The sequence below is a fragment of the Grus americana genome, chromosome 3 (assembly GCF_028858705.1).
Source record: "Grus americana isolate bGruAme1 chromosome 3, bGruAme1.mat, whole genome shotgun sequence".
Classification (NCBI taxonomy): Eukaryota; Metazoa; Chordata; class Aves; order Gruiformes; family Gruidae; genus Grus; species Grus americana.
This window is the reverse complement of record NC_072854.1, coordinates 53,446,859-53,462,386: the sequence shown is the minus strand read 5'-3', so window position 1 is coordinate 53,462,386 and position 15,528 is coordinate 53,446,859. Positions and strand designations below refer to the sequence as shown.

At 41.5% G+C, this 15,528-nt stretch overlaps 1 protein-coding gene across 2 annotated transcripts in view; it reads left to right on the top strand.

The window, feature by feature from the left end:
• The first annotated feature begins 4,811 nt into the window (after positions 1 to 4,811).
• Positions 4,812 to 15,528, top strand: part of HS3ST5 (heparan sulfate-glucosamine 3-sulfotransferase 5) — a 197,681-nt gene continuing 186,964 nt past the window's right edge. The window contains exon 1 of one of the 2 annotated variants that reach the window (XM_054821210.1): positions 4,812 to 5,169. The gene's annotated coding sequence lies outside the window, so the exon portion shown is untranslated. Of the gene's footprint in view, positions 5,170 to 5,377; positions 5,469 to 15,528 lie in introns of those variants that run through there. The other variant, XM_054821211.1, reaches the window with a different exon arrangement.

The window sequence follows — 15,528 nt, the reverse complement described above, 5'->3', positions numbered from 1 at the left end:
GCAGACAGCTCAAAAATATAGTATTTACTGATTCAGTGAAGCATGTTTTTATTGGTTATGATGGCAAGTTCCAACCTAACAGAAGTATATCAGTTAGATTTCTTAAAAATTATATGTATTCTTGTAATGCATGAGTTTACATAATCCTATAAGATCCTTAAACACCTTAACTTTTTATTAAGCTCTTGAAGGGCACAAATTTCTTTTCCTTTTTTTTTTTTTTTAAATAAGACATCTTGCCATATATTAATAAAAAAATGGGGTATGAGACCTTTCACATGGAACAGAATGCAAAAATGAAAAATTGGGATATAATTACATAAAACATACCTTTGTGATGGACCAGATGTTTAAAAAATAAAGCAACACTTTATTCTAATTGCCAGAACTATTACTCAAACTTGAATTTTAAACTGAAAATGCAGGTAGAACATATTCCTATGACCGTTAGGTACCTTATTTTCTAACAACTGAGACCGTGTATCTACATGTGACAAAACAGCATGGCTTTTAACGGTCAGATGTTGGATTGTGAACTGAATTTCATATTTTGTCAAAATACCACCATTTCAAGTTACTGTCTCGGTTCCTTACCAAGATACAAGGAAGAGTAACCATCCTGTACCAATCAGTGTCATTTTGTCCATCATTTTGACTTTCTTAGAAAATCCTCTTGAGTATCAAAAAGCTCACTTGTTTTAAAGGGGTCAATGAGATTACAAGCTAATGCAGCCATAGCAAATGTAATAAAGGCTGGGCATTTAAATCTTACCATTCTTATCTATTGTTGATACCTTTGCTTTTTTGCAGACAACGTCAGGTTTCATTATTATTTTATTATCAAAGCCTGTTTGTAATAAATGATACATACCACTTCAAGTTACAGTACCAAAAATAAATACAATAAAGCTGTTGGATAATATACCTTGTAGTAGAAAAGGAAATAAATTTTAAAAAAAACTTTATTAAAGAACAGAGGATTCAACTTTGTATTTCCTTAAAACAATGGCTACCAAATTATCAGCTATTTTTGTACCATGTGAAAGGCGGGAAGCTTGGATAGTCAGGAACTTCACAGTTTCGCATCAGCTAATATCAATGTGATTATCCTACACAACATATGCAAAGAGGGACCAGTGTGTGATGGCTTATACCTCTCCCATATTATGGCAGGCAACTCTCAAGTAAAGAGAAAACACTTTGGACTTGGTGAAGAAAACACAGTGAAAAAGCAACCCACTAAAATACACCTCCTTTCAATATTTAACTAGGCTATCGACAGTAGTGGTAAGCACTCATTCATTTTTGAGCTTTTAATGACTACTCTTGCCACAACAGGTTGAAATATAGCCTAAATTTAACACTATTTATATAGTGTAGATTTCCATCTCTTTCCCATCCCAAATGTCTGCTCTTGAAGCCAGGCAGTCTCATGCACTGAAAACATTCTGCTAATGTATCAGTCACTTCTTGATTTTGTTATTGATCTTAATGAAAATGGGATCAAGACTTCATTTGCTCAGATTAAAACCATAAAATAGCCAGCAAAGAGTCTTGGGCCTTTCTCTCTTCAGGCTAAGACAGCATAGTGCCAGCTGACTATGCCTGAGGAGCTGGTTAGGGTGACAAAAACCACCCCTTAAACCTTCTTCCTTGGGGTGAACAAATAAACATCCTTTAGGAAGTGGGCGAGTCCCATGAACTTGGATTTTTTAGCATTTCCCAAAGTTTCATATTTGTTTTCTGGGAGGACTTTTCCTAAGCCACAGAGGATTTAGAAGCAATGTGTGGAGGTCTTGAGAGGATGTAGGTGTTATCCTGCACTCCTCATCCCCTAATGAGCAATGGGATGTGTTTTACAGCACAGCCTGACCATGAGAAAGGAGATTAAGGTCTTCTTTCATGCTGCCTCCTTCACATGAGATGGGATTTTGTTTCCAGGCCCAGTTTCCTCTGTAATGTACCAGCTTCTTGTATTCGCTGTTGTCACCCAGCTAGCGCTACTCCCCATCACCATCACCTTTCCCATTCCTTCTCCCCAGATCCTTATAGAATCAGTCATCTTTTTTACACATATTATCTTCTACTCCCAGACCAAGCAGCTCGATTTAGCAATGCCAGATTCAACTTCTCTGAATGCAGACTTTCCAAAACAAATATTTTGACACATGGCAATTAGGACCACAGCCTAATGTCAGAATGTCCTAGGCCAAAAAAAACCCAGAAAACATTGCACTTCCATTTTTCCACAGATGTATTTCTATTAACTAAGTTGGTGGTGTAAAGAATAAGGTGCAAAGTATAACTTTCATATTCTTTCTGTATCAGTGATTCTGTGATTTCTCCTCCAAGTGGTAGCATTTTTTTATAGCGCTCAGCAGGGGGTTGAGAGCTGTGTTTTTAGCTTTGCTTCTTTTCTATCCTCATTTTCTACACTAATTTTTAAAATTATTTTGAAGTATGTTATTTATATAATGGGTGTACATATATATACAGCATGTACATGTGCACACACATTTATGTATGAATATATAACTTCAGACAGAATGTATTTGGATTAAAGGGCATATATATATGTGTATATACATCTATAACATACATGGAAGGGAAAAAAAGGCCCTATATATCCTATTTTCATACTCTAATTTTGATTATGTTCGGTTTTGCTTGGTTTCTCTCTGTAAAAGAACTGGAACTAAAACTTTAAATGGTACACAGTCTAAATAATACATAATTAAATGGTGAAGGTAAAATTATCCAAAATTATGTTATAAAGTAAGAATTTTTCATACGCTGTTGTCCACCTTTCTACATATTACCTTAAGCATAGCACAATGTTTTTACTCATAAAATGAACACAAAGTAGCAAAAACCCCACAGTATATTTCTTTCTTATTACTTTTATTGTTGAAGACACCCTTTTCAATTGCAACATAGGAGAGGGGAGTTTACTATGAAAAGAAAATGGCTTGTCTTTAAAATATAAGAATTTGATCGTGTGCTATTGTTGCCTGCCAACAATGAGCTAAAGAGGTTAATGGATCATAGGTCTGGCAAACAGCCACGCTACCTCCGCCTCGATACATGTAACTGCGTAATCTGGGTTAAGGTTTGGTGCCGTTTTTTCATCAGGGCATGAATTGTTGGTAAATAAAAGTTAGATTTTATCCAATCTTTTTCCCGCAAACAGCACCACTTATCACTGAGCTTGATTTCCACAGCGGGAGGAGCGAGGGAAAGCAGCCGGTGGCCTCCCGCGCCCCCGGGCGTCCTACGCCCTCGGACTCGGGTGCTGCGCTCCGCGGCCGCGCTGCCTTCCGCGCCCGCCGGCTCGCCCCGCGCCGCCCGGCGCAACCTGCGCGGGTAACGGCGCGTCCGCTTGGTACAGCAAGCAGCTGCGCGGCGCACAGCGGCCCTCCGCGGATATCTCCAAGATACCGGGGCCGGGGTACTACCTGGTCGCCCCCCGGGATCCCCGGGCGTTCATGAGCGTCCGCTCCCTCCTCCCCCGCGGTGCCAAACCCGAGGCCCCAAAACTCAGGGGGAGCGCTCGCAGGGGTCCTCTACACTCCCCCACCCCCCGGCAAACTCTACTTGCAACTCAGAAACCACCACCTGGAGCCACCTCTCCAGCAAGTGGGGTATGTGTGTGTTTGGGTTTGGGGGTTGGATTTTGGGTCGGTTGGGGTTTTTGGGGGTTTTTTTGAAAGAGAGATTGAATGAGAGAACTACTGTCAGGAAGAGAAAGCACACAAAAAGTATATAGCTCCCTCTCTCCCATCTTGCATGTTTCTTGGGTACGCTGTTGGAGGAGACAGGCAGCAGCGGCAGCGTTATAATGCAAATCACAAAGCGAGCAACTTTCAATGCTGTTACGGCTATTTTTGATTTCTCTCCCGAGAACGGGCTTTTTTGGTGTGCGTGTTGCTTTTTTTTCCCCTTTCACTGTGATCGTTATAATTATGCCCTCCCTCCCTTCTCCGCCTGCTCCCCCCCTCCTTCCCCCACGAAACCAGGCAGTAATGATGCACTGTCCTCGGTCCTCTTCAGCGGGTCATTCCGCTCAAGCAGAAGGTGAGCCGAGCGGGGGAAGCAGCGTTTGCTGGCGTGCGATGGGGCACTGCACCGCTGCCCGGCTGAGGCGGGCCCTCCCCGCTGCTTCCTCATTCCGCCGCCGTTGCTCCTGGGGCCCGCCGGCAGCTCTCGTAGGCAGCCGGCTCCCTCCTTTCCGCCCCTCGCTTCGCCCCGCTCCAGCCGCGTCCCGGCGGGGGCAGCCTGCCAGCGCCGCCCCAGTGCCTGGGGGAGCCCGGCCGCTGCCCGCGGAGGGGCCGCTGAGCCCCGCGCAGCGCCGGCGGAGGGCCCTGCCCTGCCCTTCCCTCGGCCGCCGGGCGAGCCAGCAGCACCTACCTGCGCTGCCCGCCTCAGCGGGCTGGGAGGGAGGGAAGGAGGGAGGGAGGGAGGAAGGGAGGGAGGCTCCTCCGTGCGCGGGGAGAGGCTTCGACTCTCAGCTGGGCGCTACGGGCAGCGGCAGCTGCTGCCGTGCTGCACCGCGGGCGGTGGCGGCTCCCGGCGCGGCGGGAGCGCGCCGCTGCCGCGGGACCGCAGCTTTGGGGCGGGAGGCGCAAACCGCGGCCGGGAAGTAGAGACAGAGTTTTGCTGGTTTTTTCCTTCTTTTTTCCTGGTGATTGGGCTTTTTTATTATCGTTATTTTTAATCCCTCCTCCCTGCTCCCCCTCCTCCCCGCCTGCGGTGCGTGTGCCACCGGGGAGGATGCGCGCCTCCCCCAACCCCTTCCCCGGCAGCTCCCGCCGCGGCAGGGGGCCGTGGGGGGCCGCGGGGCCGGGGGCGCGCTGGGCCGCACCTTGCCGCGCCGCGCTGCGCGGGCTGCGCCCCCTGAACTCCCCCGCAGCTTCCCGCCGCCCCTCGGTGCCTGAGTCTCGGCTCGCTTGTGTCCAGCAGCGCGCACACACGCACACGCACACACGCACGGAGGCACTCACTCACTGACTCGCAGCACTCTGCCGAGCTGCCCAGGCTGCCGAGCAGCGCAGCGCCGCGCAGCCCGCCAGTAGCCCACTCCCTTCTTCCCTCCCTCCTTCCCCTCCCTCCCTCCCTCTCTCTCCTCCTCCTCCCTCGCTCCCGCCCGCCCGCCGCTCTGAAGGATGCCCGGTAAGTAGCGGCGAGGACCGGCACCTCTGCCGGTGCGTGTTCTGACGGGTTAGGGACCGCTTTATAATGCTGCCGCCCGCCGGGGGGGGGCGCGGGGCGGGGGGGCGAGGGGAGGGGAGATGACAGCGATCCGAGGCAGGAGGCGGCGGGGCTCGCCGGGTGCTCCTCAGAAGGACTTTTAGCTGCGCGGCCGGGTCTTGGATGTGGGCGCCGAGGGACGGGGTCTGTGCACCGCAGCGGGCACCGGCCGGGGCGGGGGCGCTTCGCCTGCGCTGCGGGTTGCTGCCTGCAGCACCGCGGTGAGTACGGGGCTCCGCGCCGCGCCGGGGTCCCCCGGGGACGGGGAAGGTGTGGAGGGTGCCCTGCCGTGCTGGGGACAACCTTCTCTGTGGCTCCGCTCCGCGCTTTACTGGGGCCGGGGCGCGAAGGGCACGGTGCCCCCGGCGCGCCCCGGGGACTGTGCTCTGCTTCTCTCCCCCTCGGTTTTGGCGATGTCCCCGGGGGCTGTCAGCGCGGTCCGGTATTTCGTGAGCCGCGGTGTCCCTGTCCGGGGAAGAGAGTGAGCTCCGCCGGGCGCCTTACCTGCGGAGGGGAGCACCCAGGTGCTGCGCGCCGCTGCGCGGGGAGGAGAGCGGAGCCCCGGCCGGTGCCCGGCACCTCGGCGAGGGGGTGCCCGGAGCTCCCCTGCCCGCTCCCCGTCCCGGCTGCTCCCTCCCGTGCTCTACAGTGGGCTCCGGTAGCAAAACGCTCGTCCCTTAGGGAAGGCTTAATGTTCGCAAAATGTTTGCTATCAAATTAGTGCGCGGCTCTGCTTAAGCTCGGGTTTGCGCACGGCTAACTCCTCTCAGGCTGGGGTTCAACTCCGGCTACCAAATGCCAGGGACACCGGGCAAGGGGCTTTTTGTTCTCCTTGACTGCCTGGTGCGACTTGTGGGAAACATATATAAAAGCTGACTACTGCTGGAGATTTTTAAGTGGATTTTGCTAAATCATTTAAATTTTTTTTTTTTTTTTTTTACTTTTACAATGTCTACTTTGACAATGATATCTTTTCTCACTGTGTTTTGCATCCTGGGTATGATAACTCTCCCATTGAAGTCAATGGCAAAACTCCCAATTGACTTCAGAGGAAGAAGATTCTGGCCAATGCCAAATACTTTTCGAATGAAGGGGACTGGGCAGAAGGCTGAGAGATGGCAAAGTGAGAGAGATGTATAAAAGAAACTTCATTTTTAAAAGATAGCTTTTCAACCAAAGAGATTTAGCTGCACTGTGTCAAAAATGTCTTCTAGATTCTCATTCCCACTTTGCAGTGGAGAAATATTGGAATGATTTCCTGACATGTTTGATATCAAGATGGACTTGAAGCCCATTGTTTTACCCACAGACATTATAAAGTATTACCAGATTAGTATCTTGTACTTTTCCAGTACCTTTTTTTCTCACTAAAAAGTTGGAAGCAGAGGGAGACCACTGAGACAATTGGATGGGCTCCCATTGACTTCAGTGGCCTGTGAAACAGGCCCAGAAAGGTTCAATAGAGAAGTAACAAGAGAAATGTGCTACAGTTTGTAAGGAAAGGTGTTGCATAAGCATTAACTCATGAACAGCCTCCCTCTAGGGAGGAGAAAAATCTAAATGTACATTAATTTCTTATCCCGTTTTTAAGAACTCTTTCACAACACAGATACAAATAAGAAAGTATGCTTCTGATTAATAATTAAAATGCCCATATTCATATGAACTACAAGGAAGATTTTATGCAAAAATAAATCCATTAGCAAATGAAGGTTCTAGTTCATAGAACATCCTCTGTTCAGTGCAGTATTTAGATTGGGAGCAGTCAGATACATAATGAAACACCAAATAAAAATATTTATATTCAAATGGCAAAAGCTACTCTTGTTCCTGTAACCTGAATAACCACTTTCAATTGCTTGGAATGCCGTAAAAAGGAAAGTGTAAAGACACATTTTAAATTTTTTTTTCAAATTGAAAGAACCCTGAAAATGCTGCATGTGGTCAACAACTTGTCAAGTATCAGAATTATGCCCATAGTCCATGAAGAATGGGACTATTACATTGATAAGAAAAATTACCTTTCTCAGTTATGGTCCAATAATAATGTTTCCCTTCTAAGCACAAGTGTGTGTTAATAGGCAAGTATAAAAGAAGTTTGAGGTGCTACATCTCTTGTTCAGCTCTTTATTTGTAGGCATCTGGTAGAATTGTCATTGAATTGAACTATATCTGCCACTGATATTTAACTGTGAACAGATTAAGATGTTCATGTTACAATGGGGGAAAAAAGCCCCCCACCTGTAAAATGGGCAAATGCTTCACTGGTTATTTCTTCTCTCCTTGCAATTACATAGGCTAGACAGAAACTTCCTTTTAAAATGTCATATTACAGATTCCTGTCTATTTTCCCTGTGAATTCAAATGTTTCTTTTATCATGTGCCATATATGGAGGTAAAGGATACATATTTTACGGAACATTGCATGCAGAAAAATTTTCTGAGCTGCTTTGTTGCTTCCTATATTCTCCAATCTATCTGCTGTTTACTAACACATTGTAATGCCACAATCTATTTTTATTGATAATACTTCCATTTCAAGTCAAATGTGAAGAATATGGTGATTATTTCCATCTTAAGAGTTTTGGACTGGATGTTTTTTGAGGGGTGGGGGGTGCTGGTTTTTTAAGGTCCAAAGCAATGCTTAATTCTCTTTGCTTGCTTGGATGAAGAGAGTACTGCAGTACTAAAAATGAGGATATATATTTGCATAAATCTTCAGTTTTGTCCTGAGAGCCATTGGTATGAAATTTTGTATTTTTTTCATTTTAGTGTTCCAATACTTATTATACATATGTGCATATGGAAATGCAGCCAGATGTTCTGGTGAAAAGCATCTCCAAAATAGAAAGTTAGATTTTTTAGGTTTACCTGTAACTGAAGAGTATATAAGATTTGAATACTTAAAATGAGGTTGAAAGAAGCCAGGTAATGAAGTACCAGGAAACTCCAGGAGATGATTCTGAATAACCATTACTCACTTTTAGCATCTTTATAAGGCTCATCCTGTTTTGAGGAATAAGTGCTGTCTATCTTTATTCAGATATATCTTTTTCTAGATTATTGCAAATTTGCTGTCCTTTACCTGACTCTGAAACATGTTTATGACATTGTATTGCTATGGTTGTTAAGTGAATTGCAGCAAGCATTTACAGATTTCTCAGTATCTGAATCTAGGAAGCAATATTAGTGGAATTGTTGAAAGTCACCTGAATTTTGTGATTATGACACCTTTAAAAAGTTTTTTAAAATAAATTTGATTGTTTGCTAATCCTAGAACACATTTGTCAGATTATTTATTTAGGACTATATTCTTCCATCCAGCAATTTAAGAACAAAAGCCTCCACTGTAGCGCAAATCAATCAAAATATTGGGTTTAGGTTATACATTGTACATATGGAACCTGGCATGTAAAGCAGATGGTACGTAAAATTATGCATAGCATGTCTGGAGAGCCATACAATATCTAAATGCAGTGCAACAGAACAAGGAAAGAGTGTCACATGCAACTTAAAATATCAATTACTGGCCTATGTCTAGTCTCAACTGCGCTGGTTTTGCGTGTGTGTGTGTGTGTGTTCAATTTTCTCTTACTTCAGTCAGGACATTTCCTGTGATCTTCCCTAGAAAAGCATGCAGATTGAAATGGTATGCTACTGGCTAAATGAAATAAAGTTGGATATACAAGAAAAACTAGTTTAGTTTGGGTTCAGAATAAAAACGCATGCGAATTTAAAAAAAAAATAAATCAGTAACAGAACTTTTAATCCTTTAAGGAAAATGATCAGACACCATTTGCTACCAAGATTATCTTTTTTCTATATAATGTATGCACTTGGTTTGCCCAACCTAGCAATAGCATTTAATAGTACTTCTGTTGCATAAATACGGTGTTAGCTCTACACACTCTCTCTCTCAAGTATTACAAGTCTGTAAGCACAAAATTTCTTCCTGAACAAACAAGCATTACTGTGCATTGTTAACACAATCAGATGAAATGGTAATTGCATAAAGATTCACATCAGCAAAACCCTTAAATAAATATTAGTGTTTAAGCATGTGCTGGCCTCAAAGGGACTTAATCACATGTTTTGTTGAACAAAGATGCTTTCCTGATCAATGACCGTGAAAAGTAATAATTTTCCCAAGTTTATTCAAGTGTCTAAATCTGCGGTTATAAAATATTCTCAACATCAGACAACTTTAATTTTTAACTTCCAGGGGAAAAGCTTTAAATATTTCTACCTTTTTTTTTTTTTTAAATAATATTTTGTATGCTTTAGAAGTACTGCAAGCATTTAGCTGTTTTAAAGAGTTGCACACCTGTACTCTGATATTTGTAATCAAAATGAACTTTTCTAGATAAGATGTGAAGGATGAAGTTTATAATGAAGGACTACCTCAAAATGAACTCTAGATATAGCGTCAGGAACTAATACTGCATAAGGTAGACTTTAATAGCCAATTTTGTAAGATCCAGCCATTTTCAAAGAGTCAAACTGAAGGAATGCCTCCATGTTTGAACTGTAGAATATCCTCAGACATTTTTAAACGTTTTTTAAGGTACCTGAGTTGGCATAGAATGTTTCACACTACAAAAAAAAAGATAATTCCTGTACTTTTTGTGCACTAGCACCTTTAGTCCTTATGCATGTTATTGCTTGCAACAGTATTGCTTGAGAAAATACAGCTCTCTGTCTGGGGGATTAAAGTAACACATTTGTCCTGATATGTTACAAAACAGTGTCTATCAATCCATTTCTCTTTTGGAGATGAAAGAACTTTTATCCATTCAAATCACTGTAATACAATCTTGTATTATAATGGCTTGAACAATCTTGACTGCACACAGTCGCTGGAGTCTCCAAAGGACTGTCATAAATAAAACTATTAGACTGTATTATAGCAGACGCATATTCAGAGTCTACCAAGGGATGCCAGGATTTTACATTACAGCACAAATCGCTAAAAAATGTCTGTGAACACCAAAAATGATTGGTAGAAGGACTTCATGAACCAATTTATAATATATATATATATATATGATATTTTGCTTTAAAAGTATGTAAAGGAAATATTAATATTAATTGATTAATCCTCTGGAGAATCAAGTAGAAACTGAGCCAACAAATAAGGGATTTGTCCTCTACAACAGGTACTTAAGCTTGCTCAGCAGCATGTAAACTTTCTGCACTAGCTGACGGACTTTCAACCTACATCAAAACCTCCCTTTGCAACCTGGCATTGCTACTATGATGACAGCATTAGAAAACTGACATCTCATGGGAGACAAGTCAGTTTACATCAATGGAAATGGATTTACACTGCATCCTGGATTCTGTGCAGACAGGTTTGCTTTTTTCTCTTACGAGATACTTTTATAGAAGATATGACTTTTGCCAGATATACAGACACAACTGAGTTTGGCAAAACCCTAAATGAATCTAGAAACAAAGTTGGAAATGGTGGAAATATGGCAAAATGAAGTAAAAATATGTAAGGATGTGTTTTGTTGGTTTTTTGGGTTTTTTTTTAAGAGAGGAAAAAATGTACTCTCTTATGAAAGATCTTTAAGACAGTAGTGAAACATAAAAATAAATGCAACTGAGGTTAAAAATAAAATTATGAAAGCTGAGTTACCTAACATGTTCTGGCCACGGGAGAAGTAACTAAAGCTGATGTACTGATAGGATGGGAGCTTCAAAAGAAGACAAAAGCCAGAAAATAACAGTTTCCCATGTTGGAAATCCAGATGGCCCTAGCAGATTTTGTGTGTGTTTGTATACGCATTTATCTGTGTGTATACACGTGCATACATATGTAATTTTTTTCTTTTAATATCAAAATCCGTATAATGCCCTACTTTGTTATTGTTTCCTCACCCCAGCAGGGATTTGCTGGTTGTTCTTCCTTTCTGACCATGAAGACACAGAGGAAGATATGACAGCACAATAAATAGCTGAGAGTGGTTAAACTCTTTCCTGAAGGTAAAACAGCAGGGTCCAATGGTTCTCCTGCAGAATGTTTGAAACCCAAGGCTATAAATAATAGCCAGTGCTGCCAAAAAAAAAAAAAAAAGTAGCTAAATCCTGAGAAGGAAGAAAACAAAATGAATCTTCATTTCAGTGTCTGAAGCCAGTGTTACATTATGTCCTGAAAAACATGAATTGGAAAGATATTTTGCCAGCTACAGGCTAGTGTCATCTACAATCACAGTCAAGTTCTTCCTGTTAAGACTTAAAAAAGCAACTACAGACTTACATTGAAGTACCAGAAAAGATTATCAGTGAATGTAATATGGAGCTTTAGGAAAACAGAAGATGACAGTAGAGCAGAGAAGTATTTGGTACAGCACTGTACTTAATACAGTAAATAGATACACAATTTTTTTAATGTCAGCTTTTGATGCTGACAAGACAGTTGACTGGACTGAGTGGAGCTAACTTTGGCATGATGTCAGAAGTAAGAGTTGGGGAAAATTACTTTAGATAATTTGCTGCTGCATGTCCTCACCTTTGTAACTGCTGTATAAGTATAAATAATGTCAGAGATGGCAGTAAATCCTTCCTATTTATAATTTCATATTCCTGCCTCTTGTAAAAGGATTAATCTCCAATATAAAGTAAAACAGATTTGCAGTAGGAAAAAAGTCTATCAGCGTAGAGTCTATCAGTAGAGTCAAACAGCATGCTTTTATTTGTCTTCTGGTGGAAAATTACATTCCTGAATGGTGATGCACAGTCTGGCTAAAATAATCTATTATAATCTTTTTGGTAAATAAGAAGATATGACTGATAAGCTTTGTACGAAGCACAGAGTTTTCACTCAGAGGTAGAAAAGATTTGAGGAGAATTAGTGAAAATTCGTTCTGGGATTAGATGTTCTCAGTTTGCATATAACAAACAATTATCGTTACAACTGACATTGCTAACCCCTCTTTCAGTATCCTATATCCAGTGGTTTCTGACCTAAGAATGAAATTCACTACCTTCAGGTATAGCCAAACAACCCGGGCTTCAAAAAGTTGGGTTGTGCAACTGCAGAGAATGGAAACTCAGACCTTCGTTCAGATCTACCTAAAACCATATTTCATTTCTGTGGTTGCTTTCCCAGCGGTTCCTTCATGACTGCTGCCCGGCTCTTAGTGAGGTAGATCCAGTGAACATGAACCAACAGCTCTTTCCTCCCTTACATATCGCACCCACAGTGTTGTAAGTGCCTTTGCTTCTCTCCTGGAGGCTAGCAAAGAGAGTATTTGTGGTGCAAATGCTTCAGAGACATTTTCGTATACCTCCACCCTACACAAGTTAATAGCAAGAAACCACAACAGATGAATTTCATCACAGCAGCTTTACTTACCAGCATTATCCCTGAAGAGAAATTATTTTCTTTAACAAAAATGGATTGAAAAAAGATTTATCCATCGTTCTTTCGTCTTCTGTAACAAAGCAAACTAGAAAATTTTGTATTGTTTGTTTAGAACCAAACAACATATAAGTTTCTTAAAGATACGTACATAATGTTTCTCTCTTTTCTTTTCTTTTCTTTTCTTGGAAGTGAGGAAGAACTGCAGTGAGAAAAAGAGGGAAAAAAGAAAAAGATAAAAATATTCGAACAATTTTCTCTGTTACACAAAGTAAACATATCTGATTAATGCTTCTTTAATATTCATCGCCTTGAAAATATTCTGTATTAAATTAAAAAATCCTTTTTAAAAAGTCACTTCAGAATGCATCAAAACTTTTTATTACAAAAATCTTGTCTTTGAAGATATTTCTGTCAATTCCCATGAAAAACTTGAAGTTGATTGAAATTTCTTTGAAATTTATGTTTTTCAGACATATAAGTTCCTTGAAACCAAAGCTGTCTTTAGAAAAGATGTATTTTCATGCACTTTCTTTGTGCTGTGATTGTATATCAATTAAAAGGTATATTTTTCTTTTTTTCCCCCTATCTACAAGGTGACTTTTTGTAAAAATAGTAAAAAAAATACCCCCCCCAAAAAAAGTCCCCAAATTATTGACACAAGACTTTTGATTTGTCCCTAATCAAAATGTTTTTCTATCTAAACTTTTAACATTTTTAATTTCCTTTTTCAACTTCAAAGAAGAATTTGAAAAGCTCCAAACGTTTTTCCTGATGGGGGGAATACTTCTTGCCCAGTTCTAGAGCACGCACCATTGGGTATGTCATGTTTTTTGTCTAGTGGATAAACTGGAAGTATTGGAAAGCTAACCAGGTGCTTTCTTGGAAAGGCACTTACTAGTGGAGGGTTGCTTATTATTTTATTCCTGAATACAGCTTATGCATTGAGGCAGACTGAAGGTGAAAACCGAAAGAAAGAGAGAAGGAGGTGTCTCTTTGCCATAACTAAAGAAAATAGTGAGTGGGAAATCAGATGTGTCTTCTTTAACAACTTTAAAAGAAAAACGTCCTCTGATCGAACTGTATTTAAGCTCAAAATGCAGGTTTAGAAGACATTTAGAGGCCAGCTGGAAAGAAATGTAATTTACTTAGTCTACTGTTTCAGGAATTTAAGTTTAATATGTGTTGTTTATGTGATTTGACATGTATCAGTAAGTAGTGCTTATGGACAAGACAGCTTGCCTCTGGACTCGGATGTATATCAGCACCAGTGCACTGGATTAATATAGAAAGCACAGCATGGAGATACAGTGTAAATCCCCAGCATGGTGGTAGACAGAAGCTGGCCGCTCACTTCTGTTTTTCCCCCAGGGACACAAGAGAACAGATTTGTCAGGGTTTGTCTCTTTTATTCCAGTAATAATGAGAGATTAATTGGGAATGTTTACTGTTGGGAGACTAATTGGGAATGTTCGTTGTTTAGATTTTTTTTATTATTATTATTACAGCTGCATTTCTGCTCCTTGCCTGTGTTTTTTATGAATAAACTGAATGATGCAAGGCCTCTCTCTAGCCTGGAGGCCAGCTAAGCGTGGCCACCTCCATATGGTTAAGCTCCCTTAGCCTCCCGAGCACAGGCTGCAGCCGGCCTGCCCCTCAGGAACGGTCCCCAGGCTGGGCTGCTGCCCTAGCTGTGCCCAGGAAACCCCTGGGAGACGGCTGGTCAAGTAGGAGAGATCAAGAGAGTGTCAGGGACTGCCCTGAGATTTTATGTTTTAGAAAAAAAATAGTTCCAGGGCATGGATTCATGCCCTAGCACTATTTAAATCACTTGCATAGATGTAGTCTTAGTATTATTTGGGTCAGTGTGACTCCAAATACACACATATTGTTTATTCGCTTTTCTCGTTCGGAATGAACTCCACTGATTTAAGTGGTGTTACTACAGCACAGCATGATGTTTTTACAGATAGTATAAAAGGGGCTTAATATTTGTTTGTAAGCAGTCATTAACTGTGGTATAAGCAATAATGTTCTGAAAGTAGTGGAAGATTTAAACATGGTAAAATGTTGTAGGAACTGGTAGCTACTTTTCTGCATAATTTTCATTATTTACAGTTAGGTTTCTCACTGAATGCTGGGGACAGTTTATTCAGCAATCACTGTTATAGGACAGCTATTATCTACTTACAGTGCGTTTGTTGTCAGAAGTTTGTAAAGTATTGAAAAATGTGGTTTAGAAAAGTGAGGATACACGCACTTCTCCAAGATGCATTACTAACTTTTGCCAGAGAATGTAAATGGAGATAAAAATCCTTATTTGGTAGAATATTCAGTATTCTGTGTGATAGAAAAAATTCATTACAAACTTTTTAGGGTGTGGTCTCAGAAATCAAACTGCTTTAAACTTTAAAATACAGACATTCTCAGCTAACTGAAAACTGTGCTTACACAGGATAGTTGGATAAAATTTTAGTAAGTAATTGTATGGCAATACACTAATTGCAAAACAAACATAATATTTCAGTTAGTTGTGGAGGAAAACCACATTAATTTATAGTGGTTCTTATCAGAGGTTTTTATTTCTTGGTATTTAGCATCATTGTTGCATCTTTTGCAACATTTACAAGTCATCTTCTCTACTCCATCTTTTACTGGCGAGCTTTTGCAAGGTTTTATGATTCCTTCACTGATGCAGGTTAGCACAACTTAAAAAATAGTGAAAATTAATCTGGGTGTGGGTAAATAAAAATGTTGCCTAGGAGAGATTCTGCTTCTCACTGTAATCCTTCAGTACCAGTTCTGTGGTTCATGGGTTGCATACATAAAGTACAGTGCTCTTGGGGGAAAGTCACCTAGCGGAGAGGTAATACTTTCCTACCAGTGGTAAAATAATTGCTTCCAAACGCCATGAC